This window comes from Anolis sagrei, chromosome 4, assembly GCF_037176765.1.
Source record: "Anolis sagrei isolate rAnoSag1 chromosome 4, rAnoSag1.mat, whole genome shotgun sequence".
NCBI classification, from domain to species: domain Eukaryota; kingdom Metazoa; phylum Chordata; class Lepidosauria; order Squamata; family Dactyloidae; genus Anolis; species Anolis sagrei.
Window position 1 is genome coordinate 146,688,555 of NC_090024.1, and position 21,266 is coordinate 146,709,820.

Sequence of the window (21,266 nt, forward strand, 5' to 3'; positions counted from 1 at the left end):
GAACAGGGATGACCATTTGAAAACCTGACATAAAATCATAATTTAAGATGAAATTTGTTACACTGATTAAATTATTATTTTTACATTTATTATGAAAAATCAATGTACTTACTTAGCCTTTAAATAATCACCATAGCTACTGTTAGATATTAAATTTTGTATACACTTTTGAGACACTCTGTATATATTATTTTATAAGGATGTATTACAATTCCAAAAGAAGAATTACATAGAGGTGAATCCCAGTATATTTCATTGGATTCATTCCTTTGCAGCAATACTTCTTTTTAGATAGTGAGCCTCTTTGGGGTACTTTCTTGTGAGTAAATATGCTTAGGATTGCACTGTTACCTTCTTGGTTTCAGTCCACATAATGAATCAGATAATTTGGAATTCAGCTTGAAAAGTTCTTCTGTCTAGCAAAACAGACAAACAAAAAACCCACCTGAGTAAACATCTTAAGTCTGTTCCTGCTATTACTGGCAGATCCATTTTCATAGTTCATGAAGGAAAAGCAAACATTGCTTGCCTCCTTAACTAGTTTCAACATAATCAAGTGTAAGTCCAAAAGCCAAAAAATCCTTTAAAAAGCAATGATAGAATGAGAATTTCTTTGAAGGCAGATGGTTGTCTTTTCCATTGTAGAAAGGAACATTATTGTCAGTGATAGCAGACTTTCTGTCTGCAGTAGCATTGAAAACTAGATCTACCATGTTGCCCCATGTTCTGCTGCTTGTGTTGTACAATCCCTTGGCCAGAGGACTCTCATGAACCTTTGCTTATTTTCTTCAGCATTTGAACTCAATCATAAAATCATAGAGTTGGAAGTGACCACAAGAACCATCCTGTCCAACCCATCCTGCCATGAAGAAATACACTTTCAAAGCACTCCTGACTTATGGCCAAGCAGCATCTGTTTAAAAACCTCTAAAGAAGGAGACTCCATTGCCCTCTGAGAAGGCAGCATATTCCACTGTCACTGTTATGGTCAGGAACTTCTTCCCAATGTTTTGGTGGAATCTCGTTTTACTGTTGTTTGACTCCATTGCTTCATGTCCAAGGAACAGCAGGGAAAAAAACTTGCCCCATTTTCAATAGGACATCCCTTCAGATATTTAAACATGGCTATCATGCCCCTTATTAACCTTCTCTTCTCGAAGCAAAACATACCCAGTTCCCTAAGTCTCTTTTCATAGGGTTTGGCTTCCAGACTTTTTATTTATTTATTTATTTAGTTATTTATTTCTCGCACTTCTACCCCACCATTCTCAACCCCCGAGGGGTGACTCAGGGCGGCTTACAAAAGGCACAATTCGATGCCAGCACAACAATAAGATAAAAATAAACATATATAAACAGTAATTAAAACAATTAAAATAATCAATTATACATCATAATCAATAAAACCAATCTAGTGCTCAACGTTTGCCAGCTCAGAGTCCGTAAATTCATTCCACATTGTCAAATCCATGAATTCTAGTCGTCGCTTGTCCTTTGTTTATCTGCCAGATTACCCAAAGGCCTGGTCCCATATCCATATTTTTAATTTCCTTCTAAAAGAGAGGAGGGATGTCGATGACCTAATTTCCCCAGGGAGTGAATTCCACAGGTGAGGGGCCACCACCAAGAAGGTCCTGTTCCTCGTCCCCACCAACCTCACTTATTATAGAGGTGGGGCTGAGAGCAGGGCCTCCCCAGAAGATCTTAAGCTCTGAGGCGTGACGTAGAAGGAGATGCTTTCGGACAGATACGCTGGGACGGAACCGTATAGGGTTTTGTAGGTCAAAACCAGCACTTTGAATTGTGCTTGGAACTGGATCGGCAGCCAATGGAGCTGACATAACAGAGGGGTGGTATGCTCCCTGTATGACGCTCCGGTGAGTAATCTGGCTACCGCCCGCTGGACTAACTGAAGTTTCCGAACAGTCTTCAAAGGCAACCCCACATAGAGTGCGTTGCAGTTATCTATTCGGGATTTTTGCCACTTTGGTCACCTTTCTCTGGAGATACTGTAGCTTGACAATATACTTTTTTGAATTGTGGTGTCCAGAACTGGACATCAAAGCAGTACAAAGTACTATTACTTTGCTTGAATACTATGCTTTTATTGATTTAACCTAGAGTTGCATTGTCTTTTTTCACTGCCTTATCACCCTGGAAAATGTTTTGTATGATAGAAGTGGAAAAAGCATAAATGTGATATAACCCCTGGAGTATCATGTTATATTATATTCTCTTCCATACTACTTTTTTGTGCAAAGGGATTTTTGAAAGTTGAGGAGCTATGTAAAAAGAGATGAAAGAGCTACTGTTAATTGTTTTTTTTTACCTGAAAAAGTATAGTCTGCTTCCAATAGATGTGTTTTGGAAGGCCTGTAAATGTCCAGAGAAGTGTTTTCTCTAGGTTTCTAGGTCTTTAAACATGACTGAATAGTTAACTTCCACTGGAAGTTGACTATAGAGTTGTGCTGGAGAATCTAGAGACTCCTAGAGAGAACATGATAATCAAATTCATGAATAATCAAACCTGCAAAAATGAAATCCACAAATGTGGGTCTCTATATATCTCCTTGATATTTCTTCTGGACTTTTTCTAGAGATTGACTCAATTGCTATGATCAGGCTTCCTATTGGTCATCCCGAGGCTGTTCTTCATGCTGTATTTTCTTCAAGGGGCTCCTTACACTTTCTTTCATTCAATCTTCTCGTTTTATATAGGCTACCAGATAGATGGTCTGCATTTTTAAATTGTGTTATTTTATTTTATTTCATGTGTTGATAGTTATTGTTTTTATAATTTGTATGGGCTATTGCTTTATACTCATGAACTCTTTATGTTATATACTGCACTAGGTGTGCAGTATAAAACATAAACAGTACATGAGTATAAAGTCCCTTTTGGGAGATGGTGGCAGGTGGATATAAATAAAATTTATTATTATTATTATTTAAAACACAAGTCCACAGCAGACAAGATCACTCTGCTGGCTGTTGTATTGGATCACACGTCGAACACTTCCCAAGTGTCTCGGACTGTGTGATGTATCGGCGAATAATGCATGCAGATCCCAGTAAGGTGGCAGATGGTAATCTTGTCAGTGCCGATTGTGTTTAAGTGCAGGCCAAGGTCTTTAGGTACTGCACCTATTGTGCAGATCACCTCTGGGACCACCTTGACTGGCTTGTGCCAGAGTCTTTGCAGTTCGACCTTTAAATCCTCATATCGTGTCATCTTTTCCAGTTGTTTCTCTTCAATCCTGCTGTCACCTGAGATTGCAACATTGACAATCCATACTTGGTTTTTTATCATGATCTTGAGGTCAGAAGTATTGTGTTCCAAAACTCTGTCTGTCTGAATTTGCAAGTCCCAGAGGAGTTTGACGTGCTCATTTTCTGTATATTATTATTATTATTATTATTATTATTATTATTATTTATCCCTTCTACTGTTTAACATCCCAAAATATATGTTTCTCAAAACTAGATGTGGATTTGAATCCTTTTCCGATTTAGGTTCCCCCCACCCACATGTAATAGGCAATCTGTGCAATCTGCAGAGGCAGAAAATTAGTTCCTGAACTTGTCATAGTTCTCAACCCCAGCTTCATATTGTAGGATGGGGAAATGTATGCTTAATTGGGTTTTATTTAAAATAGTGAGTTAACAATAATAATGACACCAACAACAAAAAAGTACAGAAAGAAATAAACAAGAAACATGATATTGAACTTATTTCCCTTATTCAGGCAGTCTCCAAGTTACTAACAAGATGGGTTCTGTAGGTTTGTTCTTAAGTTGCATTTGTTTGGAAGTCAAAGCAGATACATTTTTAAGTGTTACTCCAGCAAAAAAAGTATTTATCTTTGGATAGAGCAGGGAAGGGTTAACACCCCTGTGGTGTTTGTTTTGCTGCTTGTACCCCTATTCAGAAGATTTCATCTCATTTTCTGTCCCTGCAAAAATTTTGATTTTGAAAAAAATGGCTTGTTGTGGAAACAAGAATTGGTGATAAAGCTTCAGTGGAGACCCCTTTCCCCCATGATAACTCTTTCAGGAGTGGATTTGCCTTCCAAGGGATAGATTTCTCTCACTTCCTGTTGTCTCACCTTCATTTGTAGCTATGAGCCATTTGTAAGTCTGAGGTTTGTAACTCGGGGACTGCCTGTGTAAATTACAGCCAATTGGGATTCCTACTTTTTCGTTGCTCCTGGATACATTTGGATTTCTCATCTTAGGACAGCTCCCCCACTCTATCTCCACACACATATTCTGGGAAAGAAGACGTAAGACTAATAATAACTGTTATTAGAAATATGTTAAGAGTATTTCCAGGCCTTTGAAAACAACAAAATGATTGGTGGAAAAGCAAAGCACTTAATTGACTTAAATAGTTTTGCAGATGATGTTTTCTCTTATTGAGAAAATTGTCCCTGTGGATAAACAAACCTTCTTCTCCCAAGTCTTCCCAAGGGTGTCAGATTTGGGGGGGGGGGGATAGGGGGAGCCTGGAATAAATGTTTTCACTTTATGAGAAGTCCAGAAAAACAGGTTTTGGGATCTTGAGGCACTACAGTGATAGCAAATGCACTTTCCCAAACGTTCCAAGGTATTGGTGGGGAGAGACAGACAAAATCTGCTTTCTAAATGCTTTGCTTCTGGGCAGACAACTGGAGGTGGTGGATGAAGGTTGTCTTCATCCTGGTCTCCAATTAGGAGCTCAGTTCTAGTTTAGGAAGCAGTCTTTTGTGTTGGTATGAGTGAAAGATATAAGGGATAGTGTGCGTGCATGCATGCTATTGGTCATTTAAGTGCTATTTTTGGATTAATATTGCCACAAAAGCATACTAATCTTTTTTTCAAAGAAAGACAAATTTGAGGGTCTGTCGGTGGGGTCTGAGGGCTAAGTAAGGACTGTAGTGCACCCTTTCCCCATCACTGGTACACTCATTGGCCCACTTTCTTCCTTCTGTCACTACTCTTGCTGCTGTAGTCATGCCAGTGTAGTGCACCAGCAGGATTCCAGATAGGAAGCATGAAGCTCCTAGTCACAATGGTTAGAGTCACACATCATAAGAAGCCAGATTTTCAAATGGCCAATCATTTACAATTAGTATGCTAGTGCACAAAGCCTGATAAGACCAAGGAAACCATCTATCTCCCCTCAATGGTTTGCTTATTGTAACATCTGAAGAGCATCTCAGCTTTCCGTTTTCCCCAGCAAATCAGAGAAATATACTCATCCCTCCACTTTCACAGGTTTTACATTTGTAATTTTGGTTATTTGCAAGTTTGCACCTCTCCACCTGCCTTCTGAAGTTGGGCCTGCCATGTCAAAATTCACACATCAGCTCCATCCTTAGGAGAGGAGAGAGGGGGCTGTTTGGGGAGGTGGGGTGCTCATGTTCCTGTTTTGCCTGATATCTCCTTCCTTTGCCACGTTGAAGCAGTCTCACACAGTTTCGAAGTTGTGCATTTCTTCCAGAGGCAAAAGTGTATGTGTGTTTGGAAGGGGGGACATGGATAAAGAGGGGGCATGCATGGATTGCCCCAGCAACTGCAATAACCTAAAACAGGGGTCCGCAAACTAAGGCCCGGGGGCCAGATATGGCCCTCCAAGGTCATTTACCGGGCCCTTGCTCAGGGTCAACCTAAGTCTGAAACTACTTGAAAGCACACAACAACAACAACAACAACAGCAATCCTATCTCATCAGCCAAAAGCCCACACTTCCCATTGAAATATTAAGTTTATATTTGTTAAAATTGTTCATCATTTTAATTGTTGTATTGTTTTGAAGTGTTTTTGCATTACAAATAAAATATGTGCAGTGTACATAGGAATTCATTTGTGGGTTTTTTTCTCTTCAAATTATGATCTGACCCTCCAATAGTTTTAGTGACTGTGCCCAGACCCTCTGTTTAAAAAGTTTGGGGACCCCTGACCTAAAAAGACTTTCAGGTTTCTTCAAGCACTTGCAGAATGGATTGGTGTGATAACATCTGTTACTATCCTGGTGTGCTCCAGCTCAAAACAAGATGGTTTTGCAATACCAATTTTTAGAGCCACATGTGGCAAGGTTATTAGTGCAATTCCTCTTGCACTTTGAACTCGGTTTGCACCAATAGAAGTAAACTGAGGGAAGGAGGGAACTTTGTGAGAAGGAGAAAGACATTTTAAAAACAATGAAGCGGGGAGAAAAGAGAATTAGTTGGGATTGTCCCTGCATAATTGGGACTATTGAATGGTACAGCATACTCAGTACCAGTCATATAGGCTTTTGCTAGTAAAGTATTGTAGCATCAGGATATGAGATGGTTGCATTATTAAAGTTGATCTAAAATTATTTTAAATATTTTAAATGAGTAGTAGGCAATGGCCTTAAAATCTGCACTTGTTCTCTTACCCTTGTGTTAATACCATGAGTGACAAAAACAGCTTTCAACAATCTCTGTTAAACAGTGGACACACATTTCTTATTTGCAGACACAGGAGCACAAAGAGGTATGTTCGTATTTGACCAGCAATCTCATTGCCACATCCACATATTTGTGTTCGTGGTTTCTTTGTTCTGCAGTGCTGTATAATCCTAACCCTAGGATTACACAGTACTTCAGCACTAAACCCTAACCCTAACCCTCATCATTACTTCACCATTACAATGAGAGCATTTGGTCTCACAAAACCTTATTATAGTACTCAGGCTTATTAAATATGGTTTTCTGTGGGCGAGCAGATGGCGACTACTGGATGGCATATGTTCTGTATAAGGAACTAGAGCTGATGCGGTCTATCCAATGCAATTTTCTGAATCAGCACCCCAGATAACCAAACCAAATCTAAAGTTGACCAAAACCGGATTTGTAACCCTTTTGGTACTAATGTTGGAGAGTGGTTCCTGGTCAAGGTGGTCCCTGATCAAGTGGCCCCTCGTCAAAAAAAGGTTGGGAACAACTGGTCTAAAGACATGTGGTTAAAATTTTGGCTGAATGGAGAATAAAAACCTAATCTACCCTGGAAATATAGAAATCTGGTTACCACATCATACTACTGTCCAGCAGATTTCTAAATGATCTTTCCCAAAAGAGAAAGATCGTTCTCAGAAGAGAAGAAAAGTAATTCAAGAACAGCGTGGAAGTGTAATGTGCTGATTACATAATAATGCTATATGGAAAGGTACAATTATATTGGGTGGGTTGATGAGTGACAATCCAACTGTTCACTTTAACAATGGGTCAAGTCGTTTCCACATGTTTTGTCCCTTCCCATGCTTTGAAGCCTGTTGAAACTTGTGCTGCTTATTGCATGCTCATTGTTAATAATTATAATTAAATCTGCACACCCATTGCAACAGAATTGTTCTATTCCTAGTACTGGTTGCATCTTAATTTAAGGTTACTATTATAGCCTCCATTTTTAGACATGACCTCTTTTTCAAATTTCTGCCCAGAAGGATTTTTAAATGTCTTCGGAAGGAAAGAGGCAGATCAGGTAGCAGAACTCTGAGGAAGAAAGAGTCAGGCCAGGTTAAAGTAGCGCTATAGAAGCCCCCAAAGCAGCCAGGTGCTACAAGTAATTATAACATATTATCTTGTAATAATATTTAAAGTGACAAGCATTATAGTGATCAGTGGTTTGAAATAGTATTAAATATGTCTTGTTATGGCAACCCCGCTTAATTCATATCTATGACTGGAAAAGAACTTACAAAAGATTCATGCACATATTTAAAGTTTACAGTTGTACTTCTCTTCTAGAAAACAGTGGTAAACTATATCTGTTTGATGTGTTGTTGAAGGCTTTCATGGCCAGAATCACTGGGTTGCTGTGGGTTTTTAAGGCTGTATGTCCATGTTCCAGAAGCATTCTCTTCTGACATTTCACCCACATCTATGGCAGACATCCTCAGAAGTTGTGAGGTCTGTTGAAAACTAGGCAAGTGAGGTTTATATATTTGTGGAATGTCCAGGGTGAGAGAAAGATCTTTGTCTGTTTGAGGCAGGTGTGAATGTTGCAGTTGACCACCATGATTAGCATTGAATGGCCTTGCAGCTTCAAAGCATTCAAAGCCACAGCCTCACCATTACTACACCACTGCCTTGAAACCACGCAGCAATAACATCAACTGGTCTTGGGAAACCCTCTTATAGTTCCGAGGCAACGGGATGTTGGGAGGGGAGAGGCTGACAACTTACGAAAGATTACTACTGCCACATCAGCTCTAGATTATTAAATATTGTTTTCTGTGGTTGAGTAGATGGTTACTACTGGATGGCATATCTCCTGTATCAGAAACTAGAGCTGATGTGATCTATTCAATACAATTTTCTGAATCTACACCCCAAATATCCAAACTAAATCTAAAGTTGACCAAAGACGGATTCGTAATCCTTTTGGTACTAATGTTGGAGAACGGTCCCTGGTCAAAAAAAGGTGGGAACCATTACTCTAGAGAAAGGGACTACAACCATTTGGTCACATTGTAGTCCTAATTCTGATTAATATCAGGACTCATGGATCTGATTATTTGTGGATGTTGTTGCCATTGTGTTCCTTCAACATTTTGACCTTATGCAACCCCACTAGTAAAGGATGAAAGCCCGCCCCACACCTCTGGTCCATGCCAGGGTCCCACTGTGATCGTATTTTCAAAGACTGTTAAATACTGTATTCGTTGTACAACTGGAGTTGTGTCCAGTTCAGCTCTCTTAAAGTGAGGCAATGCAATATAATGTTGAAATCAATGTGGGAAAATGATGAGCTTGTTACTATACCACAGTTAATATTGAGACTGACAGAAAAGAGCACATTGCTCTAGGTCTTAGATAAGAGAGGTTTTCTGGGCTTATGTCACAACACTTAAGCTCTGTGAGAATGTCCAGGGTGTGTGTGTGCGTCACTAGAAAGAATGTGTAAGCCTTGGGCATTAGTAACAACAAATGCTGGCAGTGATTGTGTTCATGCTTAATGGCATGTAATCAAAGTGATCACAAATGCTAGAAAAGTGGCTTTGTCATTGACAAATAATTTGTTTTGATGAGATTGCAACAGGTCCTTTTTTGGAAGCAAGGAGAGACCGAAAGGGAGGCACTGTGTTAAATCCTCCCCCCCCCCCCCCCGTTTCAACAGTCTGCAAATCTCAGATTCCAAAGAACCATGCTCCCAATTCACACTGTTAGTGTCCATATCAGTAAAGACACAGATTTGATTAATATGTTCCCTCTAGGACACTTTGGGTCCTTCAAGGTGATTCTATAGTCAGCCTCTGCTGGTAGTAGTCATGTTAGAGGATCTAGAGATTCATACAGATGTGTCAGGTTTAAAAAAAGAGGTCCTGTTTATTTTGCAGTTTCCACCCTTTCATGGAGGTTCTCTGTCAAAATCCCTGCCAAAATGGATGGTCTTCTGTATTGAGTAATCATGATTGGAGTAAGAATGAATTTGCAAAGGATTCCAGCATTCCACTAATAAAGTCTTTTGAGGTCACATTTGTCTGGTACTTAAAAAGTAATTCATTACATACAAATAGGAAATGGTAAACTGCTGCACAAAGAGAAAGAGAAAATTATTGCAAGAGCTATTTTGTTTGATGGGGTTGGAAAGAATCATAGAATCAGAGTTGGACAAGACCTCATGGGCCATCCAGTCCAACCCCCTGACAAGAAGCAGGAATATTGCATTCAAAGCACTCCTGACAGATGGCCATCCAGCCTCTGTTTAAAAGCTTCCAAAGAAGGAGCCTCCACCACACTCCGGAGCAGAGAGTTCCACTGCTGAATGGCTCTCACAGTCAGGAAGTTCTTCCTCATGTTCAGATGGAATCTCCTTTCTTGTACTTTGAAGCCATTGTTCCTCATCCTAGTCTCCATGGAAGCAGAAAACAAGAGATGTTAGGGTCTTTTCTCCAGCCTCAGCAGACATCCCAACTTTAAAAGGGTGAGATTGCAAGAACCAAGTGGAAGTAGAAAATAAGTTTAAGATCCATGAAAGGATTAATATTTATTAGAGAAACTCCTTATTTAAATAGAACAGCTCGATCCTTGCCGAACTACTCTAGAAGCATAAAGATAATACACATGCTGCAGCGTGTCTTCCTCCATGAAGAAAGAGAGCCAGCACATGGCGGAGGCCAGAAATTGGGGAGTGGTTGGCCTGAGTTCTTTTGTATGTCCAAAGGCAATCATTTGAGTAACCCTGGCTGAACCGGATGAAGCAATCTGCTCATAATGCCTTCATTTTGGTGGCTGATAGAGGAAGTAAACAGGCAAGAAAAGAAAGATCAAGTTCCTAATCTCTCCCTATCTAAGCTATTTTATCTTCCAATAGATTTCAAGAACTGACTGACATATAAGTGTTTACTTAGTCTGATTTGGTACAACAGCAATACAATATGTGTAAAAACAAAGCATATTAAGGATCTCATCATATTAGTGTTTGGCCCTGTCCTATGACGATTTTAGATAGGAGCCTGTTGGAGCCAATCACACAACGCAGGGCTACTTCTGACTGGGCTTTGTCCTGCAAGCATTGTCGAATTGGGCCCTGAGAACACGGGAGGCTTCCCAGGTTCTTATCCAATAAGCCAGGGAAAGTGCCGTGGAAACACTGGGGGAAGCTGGGGGATGCAGGGTGTGGGGCAACAGTTTCCCCAATTCCCACCGGATTTGCCCCACTGCCCAGTGGATGCCCCCACTTTCCCCTGGCTTGAGGACCTCTGTTTGATAAGATCCTAACTGTCGAGGTGTTACACTAGTTCAGATTTCATATGAAATAGCACAATGGTTTTAAAAGTATTCCTCTTTAATGAGACTCATTAATATTCACAGGGAGACTATTGATGGCAGAAATTTGGAGTTTTTCTAAGTCCTGTGGTTACTGAGGGACACCTGGCAAGCTTCGCTAACCAAAGATGTCTCAAGTCAGGAATTAGGAACCTGGAATCTCACCAGGTTGAAGGCAAACAACAGAGACTTTCTTTTCAATTTGCGCAAAAGGGACACTCGTATAGCATGGCTGCTCAAAGGGTACAAGTGTAAAAGCATAATCATAAGCAGACATTTTTATACACAAGAATTATCATGCATTAACATTGCTACATTTTGAAACTTCCTCCCTTTCCCCTGATTGGCCAGCACTGAGAAGCTGTACAGTGTCCCCCAGGCCCCCGATTAGTCAGGAGGCGGGGCTTGACTGGTATGCACCATGACTGGAGGAGGCAGCAATGGCTTAGCTGGGGATCTCCTTCCACCTGGGCACAGGGGCCCCCGGGGTTCCAGTGGGCTGCTGGAGGCTGTCTTGGGGTTGGCCTACTCCTAGGTGTGTAGCAATGGAATGTTGGAGACAAAAATTAGTCCAAAGATGATTTGACAGTATTATGTAGATACCAGACCTTGCTGGAGAAGACAATGAGGGTTGCTGTACCAGACATCTTCCCATGCTGGGAAGACAAAGAGTCCCAAAGATGTCTATTGTTGATGGGATTGCAATCAAAGATTCATCCTGGACCTTTGTCCTGTGGATAGCTGAGATCCCAGAAGGGGAAGTTCTGGCCAGCAGGTGGATGGGCTCCTGCTGAGATCCAGAAAGATCCTTTGTCCCATAGATTATGTCCCATCTCTGGTTCTCACACAGGGCATGGAATGGGCATCTGGAATTGCTCAAGAGAGGTTCCTGGAGTTCATAGGTTCATGCACATTTGCTTTCATTTTATAGAGTTTAATAATAATAATAATATTAATAATAATATAAAATATAAAAGAGAGTTCATGTGATGCTTGATATAGGCTTGTAGAGGAGGTGAATAGAGAGAGGATCTTGCCATTGCTGAGCATAAGATGGGAAGGTTTATTTGCCCTACTTGTTTATATCATATCCCCGCTGCTCATGTGCACATCCATATATTTGCACAAGGAAAAAGAAAAAAATAAAAGAAATATTGAGAGATACATAGTAGCAGGGGCTTGGAAATGGAGGGTTTTTTTCCCTATCAGGAGTGACTTGAGAAACTGCAAGTCGCTTCTGGTGTAAGAGAATTGGCCGTCTGCAAGGACATTGCCCAGGGGATACCTGGATGTTTTTGATGTTTTACCATCCTTGTGGGAGGCTTCTCTAATGTCCTTGCATAAGGAGCTGGAGCTGACAGAGGGAGCTCATCTGCGCTCTCCCCAGATTTGAACCTCTGACCTGTTGGTCTTCAGTCGTGCTGGCACAAGGGTTTAACCCATTGTGCAGTGGAGGTGCTTTGGATACATTCTAGCCATTTGGCTTGCATCTTGGCTGGGGAGAGCAGGATAGGTGATCTCCCTTGAAGCTCCAGAGATTTGCTGATGCAGATTGGCTCAGGCTGAACAGCTGAGCCAGGCGGGTGTCCATGAGTGGGGGCCCGGAAGCTAAGGAATGTGGGCTGCTGCTGGTTTTTGGAAGCTCGAGGGAGATTGTGGGAACAAAAGCCGTTTCCATTTCATCCATAATTAGCTCGGAGGTCAAACTATGTCTTCTTTTTATTAGGGGTGGGGTTGAGGTAATCCATAACACTATCCAGAAATACACATATTGAAATGTATAACGTTTTCAGTGTACTAGAGTAAGTGTTTGTGTGACATTACAGCCAGAGTTTCCATTGTCTTGTAGCTTCCCGATATATTTAACAAGTCTAGGAAATAATATTTATTACAAAAAAGTTGAACCAGTGATGATGACACTATACATGCTAATTTCCTCTTTCTGTTTTTCCAAACAGAAAAAAAAGTAATCCCATAGACAGGAAATGCATTTAAAATGCTAAGCCAGGGAGTTTCATCAGTATCAATGTATAGAGATGTTCAAAGAAAAATAATTCCCCTGAAATATTTCCCAGAATCAGAATTGCTGATTTACAGAATAATCTTGAAAACTGTAAAGTACAAATGGTCACGTTTGTCAAGCCACAATGAGCCAGTCATTCCAGCCTATAGTTTATAGAACAATGTACAGTGGCCAATCAATCAGCAGAGCAAGCCCCCCTTGCCTTCATAAACGTGCCGTCATCATTACTAGGAAATCTTTTTTCCAGGAAATGGAGCTTACAGCATTTGTGTAGATCACTTTATTAGAAGATCAGATGAGCAGCAGTTGTCTGCTAGAGCCATTGGGTACAGTCTGGAAAAAAAGAGTCTTGCTGAATTAACATTTACTGCATGAATGAATTGTTCTGATGGTTAACGTTGAATTAATTTGATGAGCCACAATGATATAATGAGTTGACAGTCAGGATTGCTCAGGAAGTCCTGGATCCAAATCCATTTTCAGACATTAGCTTCACTATATGGGCTTTTGAACTGGTCACAGTCTTCCATCCTAAAAAGGGCTAATTCCCAAGTAGAATGTCCCCAAAGGTTGCCGTTCCCAGAATCTCTGAACAAGCGTGGTCAGGGAGCATTCCACAGAAAACCTACCTGGATCTCTGGTGATGAAGGTGTGGTCCAACCCACATCCATTGCACTTACGTTGCTTCCAGTTGGATTCTGGAAGTCATCGTATAAAAAATTAGTTTTAAAATTTGGCTCACTAGCTCTAAGTAAGTTTTTTTTGTCGTATCAGGAGCGACCTGAGAAACTGCAAGTCACTTCTGGTGTGAGAGAATTGGCCGTCTGCAAGGACGTTGCCCAGGGGACACCCGGATGATTTGATGTTTTATCATCCTTGTGGGAGGCTTCTCTCATGTCCCTGCATGAGGAGCTGGAGCTGATAGAGGGAGCTCATCTGCCTCTCCCCGGTTTCAAACCTGCAACCTGTCAGTCTTCAGTCCTGCCAGCACAGGGGTTTAACCCACTGCGCCACCAGGGGCTCCTTCTAAGTAAGTAATCACATAGATTAGCTATGTAACAAATAACCCTTTCTGACTATGAGACCCAAATGCTTCTTCTCAAGACAACATAACGGGGAAAGAGTATACTATTGTTTGTGTTTTGTTTATCTTTTATTGTATACACAAGTATACCATTTGTGAACCACATTGTTTATGTACATTTTATACTAACATTGTTTAGAGGCTATCTGTTAATCTGACAAGTCTCATGGGAGGAACAATGATTTTTAAAATTTCATTGACTTGGGGATAAATCAAATATACAAGAAAAGAAGTATTTTTCAGGCCTCTAAAGAAATTACAACTTAGTCATGTTGTAATATCTTGATAAAATTAATTTAATCAGAAGTAAACAGATTAAACAATATCTCTAATGCCTTTTAGTTCTCCTTCTTTATCCAAGTCAATATTTGCCTTGCTACAAAAAAACTCCTAATAAAGGTACCTTACTCTTAGATCATGTTTAATTTTAGAGGTCCCGGATGCATTTGTATGTCTCGTCTGCATGGATGAGTGCCATATGTGAACTCCAGATTTCCTCTTGATTCTTTTTATTATTATTATTACTAATAGCACAGGTACTGATATATTAAACTCAACTACAGGAAAAAGCTTACTCACATTTGGATAAAGTGTGTCTGCAGTCACATCTTTTTCTGTTTCCTGTTCTCATTCTTGATTTTGTCTTAATGGCTGTTTTAAACGATTGGTGATAAAAGAATTTGAGAATGAATCAGAAAATGGTTTTCCCATGTTTTAGCATGTAAATTTTATGCTATTAGCTTCCATCAATGTTGCTTCTTGATTGCCTTTCACATAACCTGCCAGTGCACGTTTCTCTTCTTCTACTATTTGTTTCACTTGCAGATCATCATCACCACTACAAATGCTGGATGGCCATCTATTGGGGGTGCTTTGATTGTGCTTTTACTGCATAGCAGAAGAGGGTTGAACTGGATGGTCCCTGGGGTCTTCCACTGAAATACTGTTAAGTTTATGTTGGTTAAAATTGTTCTTCATTTTAAATATTGCATTGTTCTTCCTTTCTTTCTTTGCACTATAAATAAGATATGTGCAGTGTGCATAGGAATTTGTTCCTGTTTCTTTTCAATTAGTTCACACAAACACTCTCCACCCATCTGCCACTGGCCCGCTCCATCTGTCAAATTTTAAAATGCAATGCAGTCCCTGTGTCCAAAAGTTTACCCACACCTGATATGTATACATTAAATATATTATATAATATAACATATAAATTTTCTTGGAGTTTTACAGGAAACTTTCACTTCAAAAAGGGCTCAATGAGTTAAAAAGTTTGAGAATCCCTGCTCTAGATAGTTGGACCCATTGCCAAACTGCTCCTACTATCAAGAGGTGCCATCTAATGATCAATCAAATGTACTCTCAAATAAGCAGAGAAGCTGTCAAGGTATTTATTGCAGCTCCTTTATTGAAACATGCCAAGCAGATACACCCAATGGAGTGTGGCTCCCAGTCCCTCCCAAGGTTCTCCCTTTTATTTCCTAGCTTCCAGTCCTCTTTCACTCACTCCCTTCCAATTCCATGAGCTGTTTAGGCACCTGTTTTGAGCCAGTGTCTTTATCTTTTTCCTCTGTCTTAAAGGAACGTTCTCCTTCAACTCCTGGGTGGCACCCTCTTACAAGGCTCTACATACCTCACCAGAATATCCCCTCCCCTTTGTGGTACATGATTGTTGGAACACCAACATTGGTGGAGCATTCCACAGAAAACATGCCGGGATCTCAGGTGATGAAGGTGTGGTCCAACCCATACATTACACTTATTATTTATTTATTCATGATATTTCTATCCTGCCTTTCTCAAGCCTGAAGGCGACTCAATGTTACTTATGTTGTTTCTTGTGTCACTTTATGTCAGTTGTTCCCAACCTGTGGTCAGTGGACCACTAGTGGTCCACACGAACTAAAATATGGTGCACAATCTCACTGTTACTTCACTATTATAACGAGAGCGACTGGTCTCACGAAAACCTCCTGTAATGCCGAGGCTTATTGAATATGTTTTTCTGTGGGTGAGCAAATGTTGAGTATTGGATGGCATATGTTCTGTATCAGAAACTAGAGCTGATTTGGTCTATCCAATGCAATTCTCTGAATTAGCACCCCAAATAACCAAACCAAATCTAAAGTTGAGCAAAAACTAATTTGTAACCCTTGTGGTACTAATGTTGGAAAGTGGTCTCTGGTCAAAAAAAGGTTGGGAACCACTGCTTTATGTGATGTCCTGGATAAGACATGGTTTCTCCCTGGGTTAAAAGGGTGATGAAGCTGGATTTTAAGAGCAATATGGCTTTTAACACAATAGTTAGTTCAACACAAATACATATTTTTCTACATACAAGTTTTCAGCATAATTAATAGTGATTTGTCAGTAAACCAGGTATTGGTTAGCCCAGTGTCATTAACAAAGCACATTCCGGGCAAGAAATGAAATAATAATAATAATAATAATAATAATAATAATAATAATAATGATAGCAATAATTCCCAAAAGCTAATTTGGAACTGTTTTTCCTTGTATTAAAAAGTGAAAGATAAAAATCTGTTTATTTAAATGTATGCTTTATATTTTAGAGGAAGGAACTGGCATAACCATCTCCGAATACCTCTTCCCTAAGAAAAACCTATTAAGTTGATGAGGTCAACATTAATTGAAAGTTGGCTTGAAGGTATACATGCTCTCAGAACTTGAAGGACAAGACTTATGACTGGACCAACATCCAACTTTCTGGTATGCATGTGTAAGGCCATGTGTTAAGCTGGGGTCATAATCTGTGGGTAAAGGACCTGCTCCAAATGTTGTTACACATTACTCTTGTCTTCAGTCTGGTAAAATTCAAACCACAATAATGTGGTTTTGATAGTGAGTCAATGTAAGACTGTTGGTTGTGAGTCACCATTACATATAATCAGCTTAGAAATGCTGATTAGTATTAGTGTAAGTAATAGGGCATGCTTTGGGTGCAGGTTTGCCTTCTCCCATACAATCTGCCCCAATTAGTTAGGTCCTCTGTGGAGCGGCAACTCCAACCAGCCAGAACCCAACTGGCAACCATCACCCAGAAGAAGTTTTCATCGGCTACCACCCAAGAGTGTGGGACAACTCTTGTTGTCCCACACACTTGAGAGAAGAGATCTACCCCAGAAGAGATCTGTCAGCTAAATGAGCTTTCAGAATTTGAAACACATCTGAAAACTTATCTGTTCCAGTAGGTCTACCTAGTCAGTTTTGAATTTTAAACTCGCGTCTTGTGTTCACTATATTTGAATCATTGTTCTGTATATTTTAATATATGGATTAGTAGATATACATTTTAATATGTATACTTTATATAATGTTTACGATGATTGTGTGTTGTAACGTGCATTGATTAATAATAATAATAATAATGACATCAAAAGACAATTTAGTATTAATAACAATAAACTCAGCACTAGTGAAAATAAAGGAAGGGACATTTATTATTATTTATTTACAGTATTTATATCCCACCCCTCTCACCCTGCAGGGGACTCAGGGCGGATTACAATGTACATATACAGGCAAACATTCAATGCCTTAGACACACAACACATATAGACAGACAGTCAGAGACTACTTAACATTCCATTTTTCCGGCCACCAGGGGAGCTGTCGCTTCACCGTCCATCTGCAACACTGATGAAGTACTTCCACATTCCCTGCATGTTCGCTGATCTTTATGGCCTCGTAAATTAGTTAAATTAGCCTTCCCACAAAATGTCTTTCAGGCTGCAAAGGTTGACAGCAAGCTACACAAATTTGGTCGGAAGTTCACTCCAGTAGTGATCTTAATGCACCCAGCCAGCTTTAAGAACTTTTCCAAGAACAGATTTGAAAGAACAAATACTTTTCTAGTTATCTTTTTTTTTTTGAGAAATTGAATCTCCAAATTATTAATATATAATTATATGAAATACAAAGCTAGCAAGTCACACCTAACCTAGAAAGCCACACATTTGTGTTACATTAACGTTATGTATAAATTGTATCCGGAATGTTATCTGGTCGCACTCAACAGTCCTGCCTTTAATTTCCATAATCCACTCACAATGAACTGGGAGGCATCTGTTTTTTCCATAGTTAAATACTAAAGTTTGTGTAATAGTGATAAGGGTCACTCAAAAATGTTTAGAATCTGAAGCTGGATTTCTTTTGTCATTATTGCCTTATGAATCCAAATTCTGATTGTCAGCCATTCTAAAAGTTTCTTCTCAATAATGCTGAGTTTTCATTTTGTTCAAAGAGAGGCCTCTATTATGACTATTTAAGGAATTTCATAGTGACCCTAAAGAATTGAAATTGAATCACTGTTAATGGAACGATTATAGTGCATGAGTCAACATCACATCTTGAGAAAAAATATTATTGGATTATTTTATGAAATTATTATGTGTCACATCATATACTCTAATGCACATTGAGATTTTTTAATGGCAAATATATCATGCATTTTATTTGGGAAGCAAACTGAAGCGTCTATCCTTTTGACCCAAAGCACATGACATTCAATAACAGTGTTTTCTTTCTCCTTAGGATACAGGTTGTTCAAGCAAAATTGCCTAGGAGTATGGATTTTAAAAGGAACCTCCAAATACATGTGTTAATAGTTATATTATATGTTAATTGCATCCTGTTATAGTGAAGTCAGCCTGGAGGCAATTATTTTAATAACAAGACACATTTGGCTTCAGTCAATATTTCAAGTAGAAATTTCATGAAGTTTACATAATTTGAAGTTTGTTCTTTACTCTCCACATGATTTTTCTTAAGGAAGAACAAAATATCATACTGCCATGAATCAACCACGTCTTTTTGGAAGGCAGAGTGAACAAAGCAAAACTTTGGATGTAATTCACTGATACTATTTTTAATGTAAGTAAGAGTTATTGGTTTATAGAGAAAAAGTACAACAAACATATTTTGAGAACAAAAAGATTTAAATATGTACAAAAACTAAGCTAAAGCCTCATTAAAATGAATTAAGTCTGAATGTTGAGGCTCAGCGTCCCAGCAACGTATCTACTACCAGTTGCAGGAGAAGGAGGAGTGATGCTGAGTCAGACTTGGATCAGCGTCAGCTGAAGCGTATTCGTGATATCATTTTGGCCCCGAGCGATTCGGAGGACTTTGCAGGGTTCGGCCCTGAGGACCTAGTAGAGTCATATTACCGGGGAGTAAAGCGGGTGGCCAGTGAGTCTGACAGTGATGATGATACCCTGAATAAGAGACTTAAAGATACAGCTGACAATTCCAGTTCAGGGGAATTGGAAGCCAGTGAGGATGAAATGGAGGAGGAACTGGATTGGACTCTTGTGAAGAACATTAGGGACATATGCACCCAAGCTACATCCAGCGATGAGTTCGAAGGTTTATAAGGTACTTGGAAGGAAGGTTCTTCTTGGCAGAATCAGGAGTTAGACCAACGATGGCAGCGTTGGCGTGGCCAAGAGGCAGCAGCTGAGGGAAATGAATCAGATGCTAGTAATGAAGATCAATTAAGTGATAGTGAATAAATTGAGCACGCTGGGATGTGTAAGTTGCAGAAGACAAAGTGTTGCTTAAGTGCTTTGTTCTGCCTAACCTCTGTTTGGATCCCTGGTATCCAGCTTTCCTGCCTTGTGTATCTTGACTTTGGAACCGTTCTACGTGAGTGACTTCATCCTGCCTCTGACCTTGGAATTGGCTTAGACTACGCAACTGCTTATCGGACTTTGTTATTGTTCTGGACTCTGCTTGTTATTGAAGCTATTTTGATTTTGTGTTTGCCACACGCTCAAGTTAACTCCTGCTTTCCTTTTTTGCTGAGCTCAAGTCCTGGAAGATCTGGCTTATCGCTCTTTTGTTTACCTGCTTGAAGGCTCCTTTGTTTTGTTAATTACACTGCCATTAAGTGCTGTTTTTAGTTAGAGACTATTAAAGACTGCTATTAACACTTCAATTGCTGTGTAAGACAATCTCTGTTACCTGAGTCACAACACTGAATCCATTTAACCTCATCATAGATATTATATTAGATGATTAAGTCATATAAAAACAATGGAATCAATAATAATATATTCCTTTGATGTCATAGACTTTAATGCATGTATCATTAACTAGTTTTGGAACACCAAATTTGTTTCCTATCCACCCTTGTGAACTCCCTGCTGTAGCTGTGATGCAGGATTCACAATACAGTTTATTTTTGGAAAAGGATCACATTTGAGATCATAACATTTTGGAAAACCAGAATCTCCAAAGCGTTTTGGAAGTGTGACCTTTTGAAAATTAATTGGTATTCACTACCATTTGGAAAATCATAACCTTTTTGTAAATTCTGATCTTCCTGAGAAGGGCTAAAAACTCTTTTGAGTCAATCTTCTCTTTAGTGGTAAATGTCCACTTGTATTTATGCAAGGAAAATTGGGTTTCTCAGTTGTTAGACTGATATACCTGGTTATCTCTCTGAACTGTTAGGAACAAAGATTATGCCAATGCACAAAATATATAGCAGATTTTCAGAAGGGTTTTCATTGCCCCAAAACATTTACTCCCCCATAAAATATATTGTTTCTAAATCATGCTCTCAAGAGACAAAAACAAGTTGTCTTCATTAAAAATAACATAGTTGGTTTACTTACAAATGTCATGTATTCAGCATACAGGTACATTGCTTATCAGTTGAAAGTTTAAACCAGGGGTCCACAAACTTTTTAAACAGAGGGCCAGGTCACAGTCCCTCAAACTGTTGGTGGGCCGGATTATAATTTGAAAAAACATGAATGAATTCCTATGCACACTTCACATATCTTATTTGTAGTGCAAAATACACTTTAAAACAATACAATAATTAAAATGAAGAACAATTTTAACAAATATAAACTTATTAGTATTTCAATGGGAAGTGTGGGTCTGTTTTTGGCTGATGAGATAGGGTTGTTGTTGTTGGTGTTTGTTTTCAAGTCGTTTCAGACTTAGGTTGACCCTGAGCAAGGGCCGGGTAAATGACCTTGGAAGGCCGTATCCGGCCCCCGGGCCTTATTTTGAGGACCCCTGGTTTAAACAGTAAGTTCTCTAAGGCATTCTGTTGCAGTCTCTTCTCTGTTTTATGTCTAATGCATACTCTCTTAATGCAAACTGAACACAGCCTAAACACAACTGACTATACAATACAGATGAAACACTGACTTCTAAAATGGAGTCTCAGTCTGAATAGTCCCAGATCTGATCACATGGTCTGCAATCCCTTCCACAACCTCAAACAACTATCCTCCATATCAGATATTTACATTATGATTCATATCAGTAGCAAAATTACAGTTATGAAGTAGCAATGAAAATAATTTTTATGGTTGGGCATCACAACAATATAAGGAACTGT

At 39.4% G+C, this 21,266-nt stretch overlaps 1 long non-coding RNA gene across 3 annotated transcripts in view; it reads left to right on the plus strand.

Moving 5' to 3' along the window:
• Positions 1-19,084, plus strand: part of LOC137096961 (uncharacterized) — a 52,767-nt gene extending 33,683 nt beyond the window's left edge. Inside the window, exons 4-8 of one of the 3 annotated variants that reach the window (XR_010909846.1) lie at positions 13,576-13,831; positions 14,711-14,830; positions 15,467-15,619; positions 16,459-16,615; positions 18,440-19,084. This is a non-coding gene — a long non-coding RNA (uncharacterized lncRNA). Of the gene's footprint in view, positions 1-13,575; positions 13,832-14,710; positions 14,831-15,466; positions 15,620-16,458; positions 16,617-18,439 lie in introns of those variants that run through there. The other 2 variants (XR_010909847.1, XR_010909845.1) reach the window with 2 other exon arrangements.
• Positions 19,085-21,266: the final 2,182 nt, after the last annotated feature.